The sequence below is a fragment of the Rhipicephalus sanguineus genome, chromosome 7, assembly GCF_013339695.2.
Source record: "Rhipicephalus sanguineus isolate Rsan-2018 chromosome 7, BIME_Rsan_1.4, whole genome shotgun sequence".
NCBI lineage: Eukaryota > Metazoa > Arthropoda > Arachnida > Ixodida > Ixodidae > Rhipicephalus > Rhipicephalus sanguineus.
The window spans coordinates 2,836,309-2,856,931 of NC_051182.1; the positions used below are offsets into that span (position 1 = coordinate 2,836,309).

Genomic DNA, 20,623 nt, shown 5'->3' on the forward strand with positions numbered 1-20,623 from the left:
GCTGTTATAAGCCAAGGCGTGTTTAGAGCAACAAGGTTTTCATTGTTGCTGATTGTTAGTAGTTCTCCATCCTTCATAGTCAACACCAAAATAATGAGTTATTCCCAGTCACTGTGAATTTCTTTGGGTCATTCTCATTTTCAATAAATTGATTCTTAAAAACTGCTAATTAGCAAGAAGCTCCACTGCATTCACTCTCTCTTTTTAGGCTAGCATCTCATGCATTGTGATCATACCCCTCAATTATTTTTATTACCAATCTGCACTAACTGATTGGCCACAATTGCTAACATTCAGTACAGTTAATTACTCCCTTAAATCGTCATCAGTATACAAACGTTTCTTCTGACACATTATGCTGCTAAATACCTCATCTCTTAAAGAAATAATTAGCATTATTTCCTGATTATTAATATTCATCGCTACTATGGTACTAATTAACTGTAGGCTACTATTTCCCATCATCGTATAACTCGGTTATTTTTACTCCCTGTGAATTCAGCAAAAATCTGAGAAATCTCCTTTTTAAACATAATTATCTGTCCTAATTAGGCTAGCGAATCCCCGATTGCCAATAATCAAAAGATTCTGAATGTATTCGGCCTCTCCCTCTATGCTTTCATTTGATACATCACAATGATATGGGCCAATTCGTTTATTGTTTATCCGCACTTGCTAATTGCCTACAACGATCACTAACCAACTATAATTACCATCTTTTGTATGCCATTTACTTGACACGCTTGAGCAATAAGTTGCAGAATTTTTCACAAAAACTCAACTCTCATTACTAATTATATATATATATATATATATATATATATATATATATATATATATATATATATATATATATATATATATATTGTCGGTGGTAGCTGGAAATGTGGCTACTGCGGTAAGCTTGTCAGGATCGGGTCGGACCCCTCTGGTGCTCACTACATGACCGAGGAACTTGAGCTTTTCCTAACCAAAGTGGCACTTTTCTGGTTTGAGTGTGAGATCTGCTGATCGTATAGCCTCGAGCACACTCCGCAGGCGGTGAAGATGTTGCTCGAATGTTTCAGAAAAGACGACTACATCATCGAGGTACACGAGACAAGTCTGCCACTTCAGTCCAGCGAGTGCAGTATCCATCATTCTCTGGAAAGTTCATCATTCTCCGACATAGTTCATGTCGTACGCATGAAGCCATATTTTGCGCGTTCGTAATTCCTCCTACCGCTCCTTTGTTAGCTTGTTTTTATTTATTTGTGTTAATGACATTGGCTTATGGTTCATTGACTGTGCGCGCTTGACATTTCACCATTCTTGTACTTTCGCGTTGTCTAAGCTACTTCACTTCACTTTTGTTTTCTTTACACCTACCTTGGAGCATCGCGGCGATACCCGTTTTTCGCGGAGGGGGGAATAATGCCACCTATAGTAGTGGGTCAAATGCATCGGCGGAGGCACAGGTCACGAAAGAAAGAAGTGCGCGCGCTATCCCTCTGGAGAGCGAGCTTAATCGACGCGTTTACGAAGAGCCCTGCTGATCTACGACCAATAAACCTCGCCTGGACCTCTGAAGCGACGTGACTATATATATATATATATATATATATATATATATAGCAAAAAGGCATACGCTTCTAAAAAACTGTTTATTTGTCGACGTTATCATCGTCACGAAAGAAAGAGGTGCGCGCGCTATCCCTCTGGAAGATCGGTCTCCGATCGAAACGTCGACAAATAAACAGATTTTTAGAAGCGTATACCTCTCTCCTAATTATTTTACGGCAACCGAAGACAGACTCTTCATAATCTACGTACTGTATGTATGTATATATATATATATATATATATATATATATATATATATATATATATATATATATATATATATATATATATATATATATATATATATCGTTGTCGGTCAGTGGGCTTTCTGTAAAGATTTGTAGTCAGTTCACCATTGCACAAAGAGACAGTGACGTCAAGGAAGTTTATGCTGAGTGGTGAATAGGAATGGGAAAAGGAAATTGATGGCTCTACGTTATTGAAGTCAGAAATTTCGTGCGCTGCGCAAAGATGGATAAGTTCCAACTCGCCCGCCTATCAATCCTACTACAGAAATGAAAGACAGTAATGCAGCTTCACCGTGGTGCCAAATTAAGAAAATATCGTCGATGACGCGTCTGTAATAAAGCGGTTTAAGATCACGAGTGGCGAGGAAATCGTTTTCTAGCACGCCCATGAAAATATTCGCATAGTTTGGACCTATTTTTGTGCCCATCGAGGTGCCGCTGGTTTGAACGTGATGTTCGCCGTCGAATTCAAAGTTGTTAAGCTTTCTGTGATGTCTTGATGTTCGAATTTGTGTCATAACTTCAATGAAACGCGCCTAACCCAGCTGCAAAAAAGTTTGATTATTGAACGATCGCTATCGTCTTGTCTCTTCACGTGCAACTATCGAGACTAGTGCGGTCAATGGCTCATTGTTATAAGCGCTTGTTCATGCCCTTGATGCAGCTTGATGTACTACATTTGTTTTATCATTGTTTTGTAAATTTTGTACAATCACTTCACCCACGTGTTGATGCCCATAAAAGCGGCTGTACGCTTGTACTTGAGTTCATTCCAACGAAGGCCGTGCCACGGCCGAAACGTAAATGAGTAGAAATATGCAATTTTCGTAAGTGTGCTCCTTCATTTCTTCAACTATATATATATATATATATATATATATATATATATATATATATATATATATATATATATATATATATATCAGGCTTAAATGCGGAAGGGTTACTTCGGTTGCCGCAAGGTTATAAGTGTAAAAGTATATGTGCCTTCATAAAAACAACTGTTGATTGTGTCTACGTTTCGACGTGAGCCGCGTGTTCTTCAGGACATAACGTCTTCCTCAGGACATAACATGTCCTGAAGAAGACGGGGCTGCCGTCGACATCTAGACAAAATAAACAGTTGTTCTTATGAAGGCGCATATACTTTTATACTATATATATATATATATATATATATATATATATATATATATATATATATATATATATATATATATATAAACAATAAAGTGCTAACAAAGGACCCGGAAGTAAAAGTTGAAAAAAATCAAGCACGTAGGAAAAATCGTTCAGTAAAGGACTGACGTTTCGGCCGCGGGACCGGCCTTCGTCGGAGTGATGCGAACATGCGACGGTACCGCAATATAAAATGCGCATATATATATATATATATATATATATATATATATATATATATATATATATATATATATATATACGTGTCCTTCTATGCTGACCGGTTTTAAATAAGTTGACGAATTCATTAGTACCTTCGATTACTTATGCCCATTAGAGGAAGGTTCGTGTGTGTATCAATGTGGCTTGTTAAGTCTTATAATTATTTACGATATGAGCGTAACTTCAGTGCTACGCGGATTGAGTTATTCAGATCATGTCACTTCAGTGATTTAAGTCGGTGAAATCGCATTGTTTTATACAAAATTCCAAATTCCCTTCTATGGAGTTTTACATAGCACACAAAAGTGGTCATCGAACCCAGGAAGTTTATAGGAATAATACAAAAGCACGAAGCAGTTTAAGTGTACACTAAAGCGTTGTACTCCCACAGTGACCAACTAATACACCAGGAAGACTTAAACAAAATTTTAAATTGATGTTTTTTTTGGCTTATGTCCATCAACGTTTCTAAATGCGAGTACATGTGTGCTACTCGCAAACACAATATTTTGAACTACCAGTACTCTACCAATTCTACAGCACTCAACCACGTCGACGTTTACCTCGGAGTTACAATCACTGATCAACTCACGTGCTCTGCATACACAACAAAGCTTATAAAAGAGTGCTCCAAACGACTTGGCCTCCTCAAACGATCACTTTTTTGTCCCCAATCCCTGTACGTAAGCTCGCTTACGAAACGTTCATTCGGACGAAACTTCAGTGTGCCTCAGCAATTTGGAACCCTCACCAGACTTGTGTTAATAACTTTTCGAAGCAGTACCGAACCGCGCGGCGCGTTTTATTGCTTCGAGCTATGACTGGCGCACAAGTATCACTTACATCAAATCATTCCTAAGGATACCTATAGTCTAACACTTCGCCGTAAGATGTCATAACTTTCTATTTCCACAAACTGTAATATAAATCCCCTCACCTCAGAAACACTATTTTGCTTCCAGCCAACCGCACTTGACACCGTCTGTTTAATACCCTCAGTGTACAACGCTTGGACGGCACCACTAAATCTTTGAAGAAATCTTTCTTACCGACGGCTATTGAGCTATGGAACGTGCTACCCGATGAAATATTTATTGAACAAGACTCCAATAAATTTAGGCACATACTTTCATGTTTTCTAAACTCTTAGTCTGCCACCACTATACTGTTTTTTCATGTACTATTCTTTTGTAACGGCATTTATAGCATATGTTCTACCTGTTGCACTGTCTTTATGTTTCGCTTTTCGATTTCAAACATGTATGCTGTATTTTTCAAACCTTTTTTTGTTTGTTTATCATAGTACAATAATGACCATGCTGTTATTGATTCTTTTGCCCCCTCCCCCTTATATAATACCCTGAAAAGGTTCTTTAAGAGTCAATAAGTGATGATGTTGATAATAAATGTTTAAAAGCTGTTCCCGTTGAGTGACGCTGCGCACTAGGAGCCACACAGCAGATGGCGCTACTTGTCGATGTCCAGAATTTCGGAACAAGGAGCTACTTGCGTATAAAGTTATAAATGCTTATATATGCTATGACCGCGCTATCGCTTAATTGAGACTTCAGTATGGTATGCCCCCATATACACTCTAAAAGTGTACGTCACATAGTTCGCCCTCAGGGATTGTCTGCATTTCATGCCAGCCAGCCAGCCAGCCAGGCAGCCAGCCAGGCAGCCAGCCAGCCAGCCAGCCAGCCAGCCAGCCAGCCAGCCAGCCAGCCAGTCAGTCAGTCAGTCAGTCAGTCAGTCAGTCAGTCAGTCAGTCAGTCAGTTAGTCAAAAAAATTATTGAGGTCTTCAGGGGCCGTTGCTGTAATCGTTATCATATGCTGGCACTGCCGTGGGTCTCACATGGGATGGGGTACTGTTAGGCGTCATGTGTACCGGTAGACTAGAGTTTAATGGAAGAAGAATAGCTGAAGGTGGACGAGGATGTCTTGTTGTGTATGCGCCACTGCAACAGAGATTACGAAGAATAAAGGAGCTCTGTTTGATGAATTTCCGCTTGCTAAACAAATATTCACTTCATATCGGACATACTTCTCATTTTCGGAGCCCTGGCGCAGGTCTTCAATGCAGTGGGTGGTCTGATATAAACAACAAAATGCGTCCTGCTTAAATACTAGATTTATATATGCTTTTTTAAAGTATTAACCAATATTTATTAGGTATGTCCTGGTATCAGTAACCTAAACAATTTTGCTTAGGTGCGCTCCTAATCTTGCCGATCTTGTGTTGTCGTCACCTCCCTTTGTCCTTGTTTGGGCGCGCTTAAGTGATCGGTCATTAGTAGTTGCTCCTTCATATATTTGTGTTCGTGTCATTATTTATTCCAGACAAATATGGGAAGACCGTAAGAAATGGTCCAGCTACGTACTCCGCAAATTCCCAAGTGCGTGTACCAGTCATCTTACTGGGCCATCATGATCATCATCGTTGCGCAGCCTTGTCAATTGTGGGCTCACCATTCGGGTATTTTAAATAAACCCCAATCCACTACCGTGGCCGTCTCAGAGTGGTGGAGGCGCTCTTTAAGACAATGAGCCACGAAAACACTAAGCTAGGACTTCGACCTTCGCAGTTCTGCACTACTTCATTCTTATTCCGCCACGTCCGAAGCCACAGGCACACAGGTGCCTAGCCGCAGTAGAAGCAGCCTGGCACTTAGGCGAATGAATATGTGCTGCAATGGCTGATATGTTACCAGCGGGTAAGTTACCATCATAAATGAAATGCAGAGCGCCACTATTCAACGCTGTTTTTTTAATTCACGGATTTCGTCCTCGTATGGTGTAAGTATCCATCCGTCAACGCAGATAATATTGCGAAATCCAGGCCCATTCAGTATTCACCATGAACTCATCATTCGAGTCACAGGACTCTCAGCATAGCGGTTCGAAAGGCCTATTGCGTGGGTTGACGACCGATTTTGTTGGCCGTCACTCAGTTCCCGAGTGCTACAGTTGTGGCATATGAGATGTCAGATTGCGTGGTTATGTTATTGCCCTCGAGTAGTATGTTACAAATGGCCGCCCAATCCACTCAGCGGGTGTAGTGTCCCACTTTTCTATCAACATTAGTCTATCCTCTCACGTCCCGGCAGCAGCTTCTAACGTAACTTCTTCCGGATTGCCTTCTTACGGAACAATTTTCCAGTCCCCGACTGAAGTGCAGCGACACGTCCACCCATCGATTGCTTAGGTCTATGTCGCACAACGTGTGTCCCCTTCCCCTCAGTAGAAAAACAAGGCAGTGCGGTCGATAGCGGCGTTGGTGAGCTGCTGCGAAAAGAGCTACGTCGACACGAGCGTAGCGATGTGGGCTTGTTGGTCACCATGGGAAGGCAGTTTCTCAGCGCTGGTGTGGACCAGGACAAATAGGAAGAGACACTAGACACATGGGCGCTACTCAGAACAATAAAGTTTATTCCTTGGTCGCGTCGAACAAACCCGCCTTCACTTGCACGTCACAAAATCGTGCGACCGAACGAATCACCAGAAAAAAATCACTACAGCGGAATCAGACAACACATAAAGGTTTACGGTTTGCACAGGATACTACTTTCTTTGTCAGACAGCGTTAGCGAAGGCTTGGCGATGCAACACTTCGCTTTATTGTTGTGAGTAGCGCCCATGTGTCTAGTGTCTCTTCCTATTTGTCCTCGTCCACACCAGCTCTAAAAGAAACTGCCTTTCTACGTCAACTCTGTTAGGTGCAGATCGCGTGTTTGGGGTTTATTTCCAGGACGGCTAGCTTGTGAGCCGACACAATACAAAGCGACCGAAAAATCTTCTTTCACCTTCAACACTTTCTTTTGTTCTAGAACGTACATCACGTAGTATTAATTTCATTTTTGGTAAATGGTATATGCCGTTTACCCTTAGTTGCGACACCTACGTTGAAAAACGTGAAATGACTTTCTTTCTACGGGTTTATTACAGTGCTTAAAGACGTACAGCAACCTCTGCAAGCCAAGTAATGTAAGTTGAAGAAATTTTCATACAAAAGTAAACCTGAATCTAAAAAATAATTATTTCGGTTCTTCTGGAAAAATCACACAAACAATTTTTGTAACCACTGTGAAGGCGCGCAGGTACTTTATACATGCGATGCCGCATGTATAAAGTACCTGCGCGCCTTGCCGCGGTTCAGTTTATCTACGGCCGACGCTCTGTTCGCCGCAATCAGTGTATTGCTGTAGTTTGAGTTTCCGTTTATCGGCCACAAGTTCGGCAAAATAAAGAGTTTCATCTTGGACACACCGACTGCTGCCTTTGTCGACCTCACGACCCCGTGACAATAACATTACCTTCGTTCACCTGCCGCCACCCTTATAAGGAGGCTTGCTCTGAAAAGGTGTGAGCTTGAGCACGTGAGGTAGCTCGGCGTTATTTGCCTTTCCTCTAGCATGTGCTCGTCCCCCCTTCATTTAGTTCAAAATCAAGACAACGGCGACTATACTCGCAGACAACTTTCCTTCGCAACGAAGGCTACAGAGCCAAATCGCGCGTATGCTACCGCTAATCAATGTAGTTCTAAATTGTGCCCGAGTTTTCTTCGTGCGATGTAAAAAACACTCCTTTATTTTCTACGTGTAGCGTTCTGAGACAGGACGCAGCTCACACCGGTGAGATATTTGTATTTGTTTTATTTTATACGTTATCACTTTGAGTTTTGGCACGCATGAAAAAGTCGCGCTTTTTACGTGCACCTCGAACGCTAAGCGGCGTTTGCGTCGGTATGAAACGCTGATTGCGCGAAGCCATGACTTTCCTGGCCACCGGTGTGAACTTCGCTTAGGAGTACAAGTGGAGAATCTCCGCCGCCGAAGATTTCCCTTCGTCACCAAAAAAAAGTCGTCCGCGAGTATTCGCAACATCCACAGATGACGGCGCCGTCGCGCGGCGGCAGCTCAAAGCGCTCTTGAGATTATCAAAATGTCCGACGCCCTTGGAAATGCACGTGTTGTTGATCGCGTTTGCGGTAGTTTAGGCGACTGTAGAGCACTGTTTTGGCGCTTCCGTGGCACTTTGATATGTCGAAAATGAAGAAGTACAAAAGCAACCGCATTTGCTGTGTACCTTAATGCACATACCGTGAGAAAGAGAGAGAGAAGAGAGAGAACGGAAAGGCAGGGAGGTTAACCAGAAGCAGTCTCAGGTTTGCTACCCTGTACGTGGGAAGGGGATGTAAAATAATGAAAAAGAAGTAGTAGAGGTGTGACAACAGCACGCGACAAGATGAAACAAGAAAAACAAACAAAACGAAGACATGAGCGTGCAGTGAGAGCCGTAGGGAGCCTGCACTCGGTTTCCTCAGACGAGCGCCTCAAAAGGCGTGGGTGATTAAACTCCACATAGACAAGCCCGTGACGAAGCCCATGAAGGTATGCAGGGCTCATTTCAAGCCCGAAGACTTCTGGAGTACGAAAGGTAATTGAACAGTTCACATATCTCGCACTTTTGTTTTTCTGCTCGGTACCGTCGTACCGCGAAAAACTACTAATACTGGAAAGAAGCATTCTTCCTCAGATTACATTATATGAAGATGAGTGTAGCGCAGCTGTTCATCGCATGTGTAGAAACGTAATGAGTCATCTTGATGTACGAGTATTACTGATGGCTAAGCTCGGGAGAGCCCGCGATTTTCGCACAAATTATAAGTGGCCCTGGCTCGCGTGCTTTTCTCGGCTGCTCATAATCACATTGCTCGTACAGTTAGTGTCTGTATAGGCACCTTTTTCTAATTCCAAGAATGCACTTGTAGCTTGGCACAATTTTCTAGTGCAACTACACTACGTTTCCATCATATTCAAGCACCAGAAAACTGGAGACCATCAAGAACGCTGGAGAAGAATGCAGTGCCCTCTCAATGCCTGCCTGTACGGAGTCACGAGAAAGAAGATTTGATGCGGAAGCAGTCAAAACTTGAGAAAGCTTCGCGAACATTGGCACGAGAGGCAGCAAGTAGGTTTCTGTGTGATCATCATTTCCTTTAAGGCTTGTTACAGCAATATGCCGATTCTAGGATGAGCTGTTCTATGCATGTTTTGCTTCGTATTTTCTTGGGAAGTTTCATTACAACCTTTTCTGTAGTTGCGTGTTTCTTTTTGCTTATAGGGCTATATTTCGAGGCATTACCAGGCAACTATTCCTGGGCAGAATTGCTATCTGCATGCATGGAATTGCTATGTGTCAACAACGTGTACTATTCAATTGTGAAATACAGACAATGAAAAAAAATAACACGAAAGAACACACACAAAACGGATTGAACACTTGATCTGTTTTGTGTCTTCTTTCATGCTGTCTTTTCCCTGATAGTGTGCACTTCGCAGTTGTGTTATAGCGTTTTGCCAAACATATTGACTCTATTTATGTGATATGGTTTTTGCTTCCTTTGTTCTTCGCAACTTTGTTCCACACGAGTTCACTGTTGTACCATTTTAATGCCCTCCCTGCTTGGACTACGTCTCCGCAGTATTTGATAAATAAAAAGTAAATAAAACTCTGAATGTGGCAGCTTTTTCTGTTACATTCTCTAGATTCATAATCTTTCATGTTGAATGGCTGTAGTCATTAATTTAAACAGATACCACAGGATCTGTATCTTTTGCTGAGGTAATGCGACACTGTGTGTAAGACCCGTGAAAAATTACTCTGGTCTTGCTTGTTTCAAAACACTGCCTTTTATTATCTATGTGTGTTGCCAGAAAATACCAGTACTCGAATCTAGCATGGCTGAGGGTGCTGTGGAGCCATGTGCTGCTGAGTTGGAATCCAGCTTCGACCACCCAAGGGTTCAAGATGAGCAGACTTCGCTTCAGGGTCTCTTGCGTCTCAGTGACAACGAGACCATTTCCAATGACAAGGCAGTGCAAGTTTGCACAGATTCTTTGTCAACCCCTAAAATAAGTCTAATTGATCTCATGTGCAGCTACTCAGTCGTTAAGTCATTTACGGCTGTGGAATCAATTGAACTTCTCGTGTGTATCTCCGAGCGTGTAGCCGAAATAGACACATTGAAATGGGAGAGAAACGTACTGGAACGAGTGATCCTGGTCCTTGTTCGTCTGAAAACATTTCTCTCTTTTTAATACTTAACAACAATGTTTTCAGTGTCCGAAAGTACTGTTCACCAATACTTTCTTGGCACTATTGGTCACATGGCAGCTGTCCTGAAAGCAGCTATACCATGGCCAAGTAACGCCGAAACGCAAAGGAATGGGCCCAAATGTTTTGCCGCCTACAGAAACGTCAGGATTGTGCTTGACTGCACTGAAAAAGAGGTTGAAAAATCCCACTATGCGTCTTGCCGCATCCTTACGTGCTCACACTACAAAGGTGTTTGTGCACTAAAGGTATTGGTTGGAGCTTATCCTGCTGGACTAATAACTTTTGTTCGTAATTGTGTTGGTGGGCGTGCTTGCGACAAAGCCTGCGTCGAGCATTCAAACGTTTTGAGTAAACTTCAACCGTTTGAGGATGACGTCATGGTCGACAAAGGCTTCAACATCGATAGGAAATGTACTGCCATGGGGATTATTGTGGTGCAGCCACCATTTCTCCGCAAACAAACGTAGTTTTCAGCCGCAGATGCTGCAAAGACCTTGGAAATAGCTAGAGCCAGGGTGCGCGTCGAAGGAGCCATACAGCGCTTGAAGTTATTTAAGATTCTTAAAGGGCCTTTGCCTTGGGAGAGGCCCTTTCTTTTTTTCTTGCCGTTGCCGATGACGTGTTACCAAAATTGCTGGCATTGTCAATTTGCAAGCACCACTATTTACTGACAAACGGTTTCAGTAAGAAATGTAGCAATTGTACAATGCCCCGGAATGAAATGTGTGATCCTAGGGCTAAGCAGCCACCGTCTCATTAGATTGTGTTACATTGGTGTAATATTGGCTCGTGGCCTCGCAATGGAGCCAGATTTGCTGCGACATTACATCGTTATTTCAAGCAATCCTCTGCGCCATGTGTTACCCTACTAAACTTTTTCAAGTACTCTTTGAATGATTGAGCCAGAATTAAAACTCGGTCTAACGAAATTCGATGTTACGAATTTTCCGACCTGAGTAAATTTCCCTTCCCCGGCAGGTACCCGCAGTGTTCAATAATTTCATCTACTCGAAATAATGAAGCTATCATGCTACTACCCAATTTTGGAAATTAATTGGCAAAAATGCAGTAATATGTTTCTAACATTAACACAGACTGGGTTGTGGGCGTGCGGCACAGAACTGTCATGTTAAAACATCTAGCCTTTAGTCACGACCCTTGTTTCGTTTTGATTAGCATGCACATTGTGCCAATGCAAGGAACAATGGGCTTAACAGTCGGTAGCTTTTTGCATACCGAATGGCACGAGGGGTGGTGGCAGTTTCCTGGCGCTGTAAGTGCTCCCACAGGAACAGAGTGGTTGCCTTTTGTATTTAGTTGCTTATGCAACATTTTCCACTGATCGTCTCCTCGCAACATTCTTGTTCTGCCTGCTCACACAATTAGTGCATTCTTTCTCGCGACCCTCGCACATTGGCAGCCTGCCACCACTTCACGTGCCTGGGCAGGGAGACACCATGTCTGGGCTGCCTTGAGGACTTTTGAGGCACGCAGCAGCCGTGTGTCAGTGGCAAATTAAATGCTCTGGCAGCGTTAAGGCGCCGCTAGAGTAAAATTTTATGTTTTGAAGGATACAAAATCTCCCTTGTATTCATAACTACCCGATTTATGGAAATAAATCGAGCAAGGTTGTAACTTTATTAAGTTGAGTTTCGCCTGTACTGGTATTTATTGCCTCAAAACTTTCTAGAATCTGTGAATTTGAAGTGAGGTTACAGGGATTTTTATGTTCTTTCATCTCAACCAGCTCTTTGGACGCTACAAAGGCAGGGATGGTACGGAGGGAAAGAAGCAAAATGAGCACGCATCATAACCTTGAACATGTTCTGATATTTTTTTGTTTAAAAATAATTCAATGGGTTTAACGTCCCAAAACCAAAATATGATTATGAGGGACGCCAAAGTGGAAGGCTCCGGAAATATCGTCCACCTGGGGTTCTTTAATGTGCACCTAAATCTAAGCATATGTGCCTCGGGCATATTTGCCTGCGTTGAAACGGGTTGCGGGCCTTTCAAATGGTGATATCGCATTTCATTCCATGAACACTGTAGATAATTGTATAATGCATTTAGGGCTAATAGTAGGCTGTATATAGGCCAATTGCAATGAAGTTTTTCATCCTTTCCAGAATTCCAAATACACGCACACTAATCTTACACTTAATAAAATATTTGTGGCGCAACTGAGACAAGCAAGGGAAAAAAAGAGAGAAGACACTATAGGGCGCTAGACTTTCATCTAGTTTTTTTTTCCCTCACATCACCCAAATATATATGCTTCCAAATATACGCACAAAGAGGGGGCGCAGCACAAGCGACTATCACATAGCACAAAAAACACAGAAAAAAACCTATCGCACAGCGCTATCTTAAAATAGGCATTCCTTCTTATACAAAGTGATCGACGGGACACTGACTCATTCATTCCCCTTCCTCTGTATGTGATATGCCTCAAGTAGGTCACGTGCTAACATTTCCCTGCTTCGTCCTATCACACGAGTTTCCCCGAACAGTGGTGCGCAGCCACACGAAGCACAATGGAACGGCAGGTGTAAACCCACACCATTCTTAATTGATATTATATGGTCCCTAAGGCGACCATTAATAGAGCGGCCTGTTTGCCCTATGTACGACTTGCCACAGCTCAACGAAATTAGGTAAACAACGCCCACCATACAACGCGCAACTGGCCGGCTACCCCGCTTCGTTTGTTAATTCTGTGCAGCGCCAATTCTCCCGTCCGTCTATTAGTGCCTCCTCCGTGCCTGCTCCCTGTAATTGTGACGCGATACTGTATGCTCCCGGAACCAGTGAGGCACGTGTATATCATAGGAACAGAGCACGCGTGCTCCATTCTTATGATATACACATGTCGCATGTGCCGGCGAAAAAGCTGAAAAGTGTGCTGACAAACGTGAAGGACAAGCTTCCTAAAGACAAGTTCCCAGGCGTCGTGTACAATATTCCCTGTGCAGAATATGACCATGTGTACATCGGCGAGACAGGCGATTTTCAAAGGCGCCTGAAGGCACACTGTTACGGCGTTAAAAAAGAAAAAGTGTCTTCAAATGCACTCGCTGAGCATTCTGTGTCAAAGGGACATGACATTAACTGGGCCAGTACGCATGTGCTAGCCACTCAAAGAAATCTAACCTCACGACTTCATCTGGAGTCATTAATAATCCAAACCACTGATACCACTCTAAATCGCAATGACGGCACCCTTCCTTCTGTTTACGCACGCTGTTTGCACCATCTATTTGCTTGTACATAGTCAACCCCTGTTCTTTCATTGCTTCATTAAGTACAAGGCCCCCGTACGGGAGCCGAAACGTCTTTGTTATATAAAGACGATAGTCTTTCTTGGGATACTTAACCGGAGAAATTTTGGTCTGTCTTTCTGTTTGTCGGCACGTCACTCGATTCAGCCACTCGGCCAAAGTTGAACCACTTGCCCAAGGGCCAGCCATCTTGAATGGCTGACTAGGTTCATACTTGTGTACATTGCCAATAAAAAAGCAAACATTACGCATATCTGAGGCGCAACATCACTAGGTAAGTATTAGGTGGTGTGTTCGTTTAATAGAAAATGCACACGTACGTAATTCTAAAGACCCTAGTTTCTTAAGCTGCGCTGAAAATGTGACTCCGCTGAAACTTGCCTTCCTCCGTGCCCTCTGCACGAGCTCATTGTTGTGTTTCGGTTACGGTTCTGTATTGCACTGTACGAATGCCATGGGGCGCCGCTCTGGCATTCCTGTTTTACCCAGGCGAGGTGTAAACAAAAGAGCGTGTGGAGAGTACTCGTTGAGTGCGGACGTTTCTTCTGCTTCAGCGCTTCGCGCCATACCGCGTGTTCGGGCTGGCTGGCGTCCGCGCCGGTCGCGTTGGTCACCGCCGGTCTTCGCCTGCTGCTGCGCCGGAACTACCAGCCCGCAACACAGCACTCATATTTCCCGACGTATTGCCAGATGGCGTCCATATCTCACGCAGCGCCTCTTCTATCGTCTTTAGACGACATTTGCAGCGAAGCACGCGGATACGCGGCCAAATTTTTAAGTGTTTTTAGTCGGCGTTTTCTTACGTTTGACCATGATTGTTCACGACCAGACGAGGCTTCGTCGAACTCTTGATTTCATTATCAGACAGTTATTAAAGCGAAAGCCTTCAATGGCTGGTACTCTAGGCGTCAGACCGTCCATACCCCAGAATGGTGCAGGAGTGGCCTCTGCTCCCTCACACTCTCTCGGCAATCACGTGACGGCACACCGACAGTGTCTGAAAGTCCGTGCCTCCTCACACACTCTCAGAAATCACGTGATGGCACAGCGGCGGGCGCGGCAAGACTCCTTCACAAGCTTTCGACGAACACACTTTGGAATTTGCGAAGTGTCCTTCAGTTGTTTTCATTCCTGGCACTTATTTTGTGTATTTCACGAGCTCCGGCAAATAGTGCGAGAAGTACACAAACTGCAGTCGCTTCATGAGATCACCAACAAAAGTTATAGACGTGTTCGTTCAATCACCAGGGATGCTACTTTCCTGTATACGATAAGATGTGGTGCTTGTAGTCCCACTAGGAAAAGTCCCAATTGTATTTGTGTATAATACCAATGTGTTGGCCTCGAGTAGTAGTTCTCGCCATCGCACAGGATGTATGGTATTTTTTTCTACTTCGCAAGGTCAACGATCTTTTCTGTTTTTCCAAGCATCGGGCTTTTAATTTTAATTAGTACTTCTGGCTTCCCGCCTCTAGATAAAATGCCACCTGGGCTGAACCCGAACCAGGGTAGCACAAGGTTTACGACGAGCGCAAATGTAGACACTTCTTCACCTGTGCTCAGGACGTACTCTTATAGTGTTGGCTTCTCACAAGCCTTTCCTCGCCTCGTTGCCTCATTTCCCGCAAAGTTGTTTGTCAACAGTTTCCAAATCTTTTGCTCCCAGCCGACAGCTTCTTGAGGAATGAAGCGGTAGAGTGTGTGGCATTTGCTTCTGGTGATTCTCATCATTCGTTCCTTTTGCCACTTTGTGTTATCTCGACAGGCAGTTTCTCTGCAGACATTAACTACCTCATCTTGCGACAGCACAACTTTGACTTGATAGAAAGTTGACAAGTCTTTGCTTAAATTGCCATATGTTAATGTATAAATTCTGAGTTGATTCCAATCTTTAAATGCTACCTTGTGTTAGTGCACATCCTTGCGGTCTTGCACAGGCTTGTTCATGACAATGTGGCTTATATGTCTGCATGCTTCCGGCCAAGAACTTTGTTATTCGGAGCTCTGGCTTGCATTGTCCATTATATTCTGGAAACACCGGCCTGCTGCATGCTTTGCCAGAGCACTTCCAGGAGCTGCTCCAATCAGCCGTCGTTGGATATTCTCCAGCTTTGCCTGGTCCAACTTGACTGCTGGAAAGGGTCGCACATGGCGGAGGTCCTTCACCCGTCTCGGCTCATAGATGGGGTTCCGCTTTAACTTTCCCAAGCTTGTTTCACATCTCTCGAAATAAGCTGCTCTAGAAGCTGCTGTAGATAGATGACAGAAGTAATGTTGAGCATGGGTGAAAATCGCACGTGAAGAAATGAATGATGTAATAAGAAAGGCTATTAGATAACTTTACGAGTAATCCTTTTTGCCCAAGAACACTAATCCTGATATAGTTTGACGGAGGCTGGAAGTCGGGCAACCAAACATGTTTATTTGCAAGCGAGTTCAGTCTTAGTTGAGTCGCAGTGTGGCTATTAGAATCACACACACTTTGAATTGAAGGTGTAAGCATCTGTCACACAAATCTGGCACGTGCTCCAAACAAATGAGGCCACCTGCACCCGCAGTTATTCTGCCAATGCGGAAAAGGCTTGTTGAAAAATTACGTTCCCTACACACTAGCTTGTCAACGCCAGAAAACATATTTTGTACAAAAAAAAATAATTCCAACGATTCAATGTGCAGATTTTGTTCTTTTAAAGTGGAGCATATGTCTCGCACAAACATCAGTAAGAACACTAGCAATCATGTCCTTGCAACGCACTGAATTGCCGGCCTTGCACGAACGGTGACCCTGAAAGAGGAGACACTTCTGTGATCACTCATTTTGGAATTTTGCACTTTTTTCAGGCCAATAAACAACTTTTCTTGGCACTGCTTGTTGTTCTTGACTGACTCCGATTTTCCAATTCTCCTGGGAGGCAGGAGGGTGGCATGTGAAATAAATATCAGTAACTGTGCATAGTGAATGGCACATAAAATAAGTCCATCAGTACCGTAATCTGTATGAAACTAAAATATGGTTGCTGATTGGGGCATCTAAGGCTTGCGACTAAAGCCGCGGGACGAGACGGTCATCTTCCGTATCGTGTTGCGCTGCTACACATGCTGAAGCTTTACTTCGTCAAATATCATTTCTTCACTTCACTTCACTTTCATTGCCTTAAAGGCCCCCTCAAGGGGGGTATTACATAAGGGGTGGGTTTACAATTGAGTGACATAAAACATAATAATAATATAGACACAATTATACATACAAAAATATACATAAACAGTAATACATATATTCATAAAATATACACCATAACCACATATGCATATCACTAGTAGCCACATATAAACATAAGAATAAATTATTGCTTAAGCTTTTCAGCAAATGATGATGGGCACGTGATATCAACGATAGAACGAGGCAGGTGGTTCCACACAGTCGATGACGGGTTACTTGTAAGTGATGCCCAGTACGAAGGGAAAGACGAGGGGGTGGGGCCAAGATGTATGGTGTCTGATGAAGCGAGCTGTAATAGAACTTGTGAAAAGGTATTTCTATGAAACATGGACCAAGCATTGTTTTTTGGTGTGCTTTTTGTGACGGACTCGCTGATAGATTCGCAGTCTGTCACCACAGTGAACTCGCAGTTGCTAGCAGGCGAAAACTGAGACTGCGGGCAAAGCAGCAACCTTGCGAACTTACGCTGCATGCTACGCCGTAATTTCGCCACGCTTGCACAGTTTCACAAGGGCATAATGCGCGCCCTGTGTTCGCAATGAACATCCGGGACCGAGCAATGACTGTACAAGCATAACATGTGCCGCTGCTTCTTTCGTGTTAACAGCGTGTCTCCACAACTTCCTGCTACCGAACGGTTGGCAACTACTAATAACCAGGGTAGATTTACCAAACGTTTAACATTGACTTGCCGTTCCGCTCGATCCCTCGCTTCTTCATTCAAACCACAATGCGCGTGGTTTCTACCGAACTTGTAACGTCTCTATGCACAATCCCTGCATTGTGCATGACGAGGAAGACACAGTTTTCAGCACAATATTTCCAGCGTTTAAAACCTCTTCGCCCTCGATAAGGCAGCGAACACGGGCCTCCGTGCCCCCCAATGTGGGTCATTATAGAGCCAAGGGTGAGGGTGTAACCGCACGCGGACATTGTCATCACGCTCGACGCTGCAGACAGAATGGCACATGCATTAGGCTAGGTCAACCTGATCAGGGCAGCCATATTGAATTTTCAGTGGTGCAACCTATAGGACGTGAAAGTTACGAATAGCGTCCGTAGGCTAATTACAGAGTTTTCAATTCTGGTACGGCTTTATATTAATATCTGTCATGAGTAAGAACCATAAGATGAGAGAAGAAAGACGACGACGAGGTGCAGACAGCGTTCAAAACGGCGCGAGCGCGTGCACCATTCCCTTAGTGGACAGAAGCACCAAATTTATTGCGAGACAAACGTGAAAAAAAAAACAAATAAAGTGAGTGAGCGAGTACAGAAGAGGGATTGACACAAAAGCTGAGGTGGTATTCTCGAGCGAGTGCTTTTCAATATTTTGCGAGACTCTAACCTGCATGCCTTTTTGTCCCTGTGCGAAGTTAGCGCCAAAAAGGCTTTGCGCAGATACGTGGACCCGTTCGATGCATATAAAGCTTGTGGAAGCGAAGCCATCATATCCCATACAGAAGTCACCGGAGAACAACGCAGCCTAATAATGTGCAAATGTGGTGTTCAACGTGTAAAAAGCGCGATGCCGTTATGAGACATGCCGTAGATTAATTTTGACCACCAGGGTTTCTTTCATGTGCTCCTATACGTAAGAAAGTGGATGTTTTTGCATTTTGCTCCTTTCTAAACTATTCGCCACACCAATAGGTTGAAAAAAAGATTGTGAGAGCCCCATTTAATTTTGCCCCATTGGAATACGGCCTCTGTGGCCAGGAATCGAACCCGCATCCTCGAGCTCAACGCTATGACACAACACCGCGACCCGCATCACACACAGAGCTGCGGTTTTTGTCCTTACTCTGAAGCTCCAGACAAGCAAAAGGCGAACACAGACCGTGTACGCCACGGCCGAAATCGAAAGAGTCCGTGTAAAGACGTCCTCCCGTCCTCCCGCTCGGTGGCGCCATTCAAACATGCCGGTGCCGATCTCCAAATAGTCAATGGTCATGCGCTCGAGCAAACGAAGTTTCCAACCGTGATAAGCGGGTCATTAGCTACATATTGCAACAGAAAAAAAGACGAAATGTAACATCTTTATTGCGAGAGCAAGTATACGGACACTCTCGGCGGGTTTATGCCGTCGCCATCGTCGTCGCCGTCATGTTTCGTGTAGTTGAAATCAATACAACGCCAGTGCATCATATGTTTTTCGCGCGAGCAAGGCACGCAAGCGCAGGGGATGAACGCGGCTGAAGCAAATATGATATAAGCCGGCCATCTCCTTGGCACTAAGAGTTGAGCAGCGAAAGGGGGGATGCGTCGCTCGAGGAGCAACTGGGAACCTTCCTCATAAGGCCGCGACCGTGAGCTCTGGCGCATGCGCTATCTTGACGGACATCGTGAGCCGGCTCGTACACTTACTGTGCTCTTACCGCTTATTTTGCGTTGTTAGAAGAGACCGCACGAAAACCGCTTCGATCCCTGAAGCGCCCGCATTCCCTAAACCAGCCTTTTATTGAGCTACGCGAGATCGGTTGGAAACGAGCTAGCAGCTAGCCTTGCTTCGTAAAACGTTCCACTTTTTGTCTATCGCATTCATTGCTTCACCCTTGCGGCACAACTGTGAATTTTTTTTTGTCAGTACTCTTTAAGCTGGTGAAAATGCTTTCAAATTACATAAAAAAGCCTTGTTTTTCTCAAGTTTATAATAAATTTTATCAATCAAGTGTCTCTTAGGGCGTTGTTCTGGCACACGCTAATATAAACAGTTATATTTTGAAGAAGGGTTTAGCGAGCCCTAAGAATGCTGCTTTTAATACTTCACAAAAAAATTGAACAAAGGGGCCAGTTGGGCTTGTTGGTACATGATTCTCGCACACTGTAGTGCAAAAAAATTAGGCGACGGTTAAGCTTCGCTTTTAGGAGTTGAACGCGATAGCGACATCCGGCCTCATCTCCTTCGTGCTCTATTTCACATGTCATTATGTTCAGTCGCCCGCTCTCACACACGCACGCACACGCACATACTCGAGATACCTATAGTAAAGGTAAAGGTTTCTGCCCTCTTCATAAGTACTTTTATGACCACAGTGTACCCACTACGTGTGTGTAAGAGAATGCGCCCACTAATGTGTATGCCCTTTGTAATGGGTGGCAGGGTTTCAACCAGCAGCAATTACACGCATGATACTTTTTCGAAGTTGCGATGCACCCACTACGTGTTCGTAAGGGAATACGCGCAGTATAGTGTGTGCGTTTTGTAATGGGTGGCCGGCTTTAAACGACCAACTCGTTATGCAGTTCAGATGGTGTGACGCCCGATGGCGATATACGCTTGTATCCCGTTTCTTTAATAAAACACGTTGCGGGGCTAGTTGGTGGTACATTCTTATTTAAAAATTGTAGCGCTATATTAGACGAGGACAAGAAGAAAGGTACATGACAGGACGGGCGCTAACTGCGATATTACATCTCGTTTTACTGCGATATTACATCTCGTACTGTGACACCTGTACACAGGATGCGTATGTTTGTGAAGCATCAAAGTTAATTTCACTGCAGTTCCAAGCAATGGGGTGGCTCTGTGCTATAACACCTGCTTGCCACGCAGACGGCTTGGGTCCGATTCTCACTCGAACCTGAGATTTTTTATTATTCAATGCGAAGCATTTCTTAGCGAACCTTTGGCACTTAGAACGTTTCTATCTATCTATCTATCTATCTATCTATCTATCTATCTATCTATCTATCTATCTATCTATCTATCTATCTATCTATCTATCTATCTATCTATCTATCTATCTAT

At 43.8% G+C, this 20,623-nt stretch overlaps 1 protein-coding gene across 1 annotated transcript in view; it reads left to right on the forward strand.

Annotated features, from left to right (window-relative positions):
* The first annotated feature begins 7,202 nt into the window (after positions 1 to 7,202).
* LOC119400602 (uncharacterized) overlaps positions 7,203 to 20,623 on the forward strand; it is a 50,426-nt gene continuing 37,005 nt past the window's right edge. Inside the window, exon 1 of the mRNA XM_037667662.2 lies at positions 7,203 to 7,236. The gene's annotated coding sequence lies outside the window, so the exon portion shown is untranslated. The remainder of the gene's footprint in view (positions 7,237 to 20,623) is intronic.